This window comes from Antrostomus carolinensis, unplaced genomic scaffold, assembly GCF_000700745.2.
Source record: "Antrostomus carolinensis isolate BGI_N321 unplaced genomic scaffold, ASM70074v2 scaffold15983, whole genome shotgun sequence".
Classification (NCBI taxonomy): domain Eukaryota; kingdom Metazoa; phylum Chordata; class Aves; order Caprimulgiformes; family Caprimulgidae; genus Antrostomus; species Antrostomus carolinensis.
Genome location: NW_010303268.1, coordinates 13,452 through 16,556, shown reverse-complemented (window position 1 = coordinate 16,556; position 3,105 = coordinate 13,452).

Here is a 3,105-nt window from a genome sequence, read left to right as displayed (position 1 = left end):
TTCTTTTTCATCTTACAAGGGACCGGTTGAGTCTCAACTCTAAGATGTGCAAACTAGGAGTTTTACCTCCCAAAGAGGTGTTTCAGGAAAATCAAGGACTTGCAGAGACATAGTGCTTTCTCTGCTGTTTTCTTCCTTGCAAAGAATAATTTTCGCCACTGGCACAATCTCTGTCCATCTCTACCATGTGTGCCACCTGGCTGATGCCAGCAAAACCTAACTCAAGGCTGTTTGCTTCTCCTCTCTTTTTATCTTTGGTCAGTGCCCACCCGTTGTTGAGGGGTGAGGTGCAGCACAAATGATGCAGCTCGTGCTCCCCTTGCTCATATCCCAGCTCAAATGTGGCACATGGAGGAAAATCTTGCTCTCCCCCTGCTCATGGCTGTGTTAAAACCAGGCAAGACTCTGCACAAAGATATGTGTTGCTTTTAAAAAAAAAAATTGTAACTGCAGCTGAAAGAGGGCTGGGAGAACTTACTAATGTTACACTCATTTATATATACAAGCAAAATCTCATGAACTCTTGTTCCATGACTGTGTTAATTCCTTCTTCAGTGCAATAGCCAATTCACACAGTGGCAAGAATGTCCTTAAAGCTGCATGAATATAAAGGCTTGCAGCTCCTGAACACAGAGAGGTCCCTGCGCTCCGTTTTAAGTAGGAGTCAGCAGATGACTGTGGTATAATCTAATTTGTGCAAGGAATATATTTCATTTACATTTTGCTCTCAGAAAAAGCGAGAGCACAGTAAACAACATCTTATCTATACCCATATATTCAGCTCAATTCCATGGAGTTTTGCCATTGACTCAATTGGAACAAGATCAGTCCTTAATCATTAAAAAAACACATTTTTACTCTTGTTCTCCTGCACTTTATGCAATATATTACGTTGGAATGGAAGATACTTTTTTAAGAAGTGAACAAGCATTCTGGCATATTCTGCAGGATTTTGGATGACAAATTTCTAGTGCAATAAATTGCCTTCTCTATAGCAAATTCTTACATGCAGCCATTTTGTAAAAATTTATTTTATGGGTTCTTTTTTTTCAGTCACAGACAAAAAAAATATTGTTGCCTGACATTCTCAGCATAATATTTTTTTTATTATCTATTGTATTTGTTTCCTTCATGAGGAAAATTTTAAAAGACAAAGTTTCTCAAATAAAATTCAGCTGCAGTCAAATTACAGGTACCTGAAATGAGTCCTTGTTATTTTATCCTTGTCCTTAGCTTCATTAAACTTACATAAAAAGTAGGATTGTCTATTTTATATAAGTAATCTTAACTGTTTTCTCCAGATATCATCCTGGAGGTATTGCCCTTATTATGTATTATAAGGTTAAATGATGAAATGAGCACCTAAAATGTCACTTTTAAAGAGTGCTTATTTTGGGACCTTTTTGAAGAACTCCTTCTCTTGTATCCCATATGACAATTAACAGAGCTCATTATATTGCACTACATTAACATAAAGCAATTTGATGATTGCCACGTAAAGTATATGAACAGCCAGAGAACACAAACAAAAAACAAAAGTAGAACAGAATAAAATGTCGAACTAAGAAGTTCCTGACCATATTCCAAACACTGATCTATTCCTTATTGCCAATGTGATTCCAGGCGATGAGGAACCACCACAAAGGAAATGTTTCTGCCTTTTTGTTTGCACATGACTGATACCAAAAACTGCTTTTTAATTAATCATTTTACCTGGGACTGGATCCTGATGCGCTCACTTACAGCCTACAACTGCAAGATGTTTCTTAACTTTATTAGGCCTTTGTATTATGTATTAACCTATCTGAAAAGGTGTCATCAGTCTGATCATCATGAACACTCTGGGTCAGGTTAAACCACTCTCTTTCCCCTTGCTGATCTGTAAGCAGAGGCATCTGCCCAGCAGCCTGTTAACCTGACATAAATTATTGGACAAGGCTACTACAATGGGAGGAGGAAGCTGAGGAAATGTGTGGGTTAGCAATCACCAAGCCTATTAAACTGCTCCGAAATCCCACCCTTTGGATTCACAATTTCTCATGTTTTGGCTTGACCAAGAGGCAGGTTGGTGAAGCAAGAGGATCTGTGGGGGTGTGAAAGGGATGACCCTGGAAACAAAATATTGGTTTTACATCGCAGGGTATCCGTTACAGGAGAATTTCCTCTGGCGCCAGCAGGTATTTGAGTAGGCATCTGAATGGATCCCAAAGGGGAGAAGGAAATGGAGATGGAAGTTTTTAGAGGGGATCAAGATGTTAAGCCTTAAAACTGTTTGAATGACCCACAATGACTAACCTGCAAGGTTTCATCCATGTGATTACTTTTGGTGGGGAGGGGTTAGGGATGATTTCTTTTTTTTTTTTTTTTCTTTTTCTTTTTTTTTTTTTTCCCTTTTTTTGTGTTGGTGGAGAGACCCAGCCAAAAGTTCAGAAGAGCACTAGTAAAGGAATGCAAAGTCTGTCCCCAGTCACTGATGAGGAAAATCATCTGATCCATAGCAGCCTCCTTTTCTCTGCACTGGGCACGCTGATCATACAGTTGATCCTGAGAGCCCTTTACTGCATAGCCAGTGGTTTTTAAAACAATATTAGTGGTATTGGTAACTGAAATCACAAAGTATCATGGGCTGGACTGATAGACTTTTACCCTGGAAGCAAATTTGGGCACTTACTTGTTCCCCTTGGGCTTGGGAAAGAAAATCTTCCTTGGGGGTCTGAAGGCTGATTCATTAAATCTGAGCTGTCTGCTGAAGTGCTCAGTAAAAGTGACTCTGATTTATTTGGATTTGTCACTATAAAGGTCTCTGGAGACAGCTATTTATCCTACGGGATTCTTGACAAATTGGCCAAGTGGTCTGGGCAGTCCAGAGGGAGGATGGTCTTCTCTGACCCCTCACATGGACAGAGAACAGGTAATCACTCCCCCAATCACAAACATGCACAGAAAGCACATCATTGCCAAGAATTCTCTACCCACCCAGAAGCTGTTCATCCGTGGCTTAGACAAGGACACAAACCTATGCTTGATCTCACTGAAAGGCGAGTCTGAGATGAAAGTGTAGTCTATAGCTATAGGAATAGGCAGGTAATGAAGAGCTCATGGGAT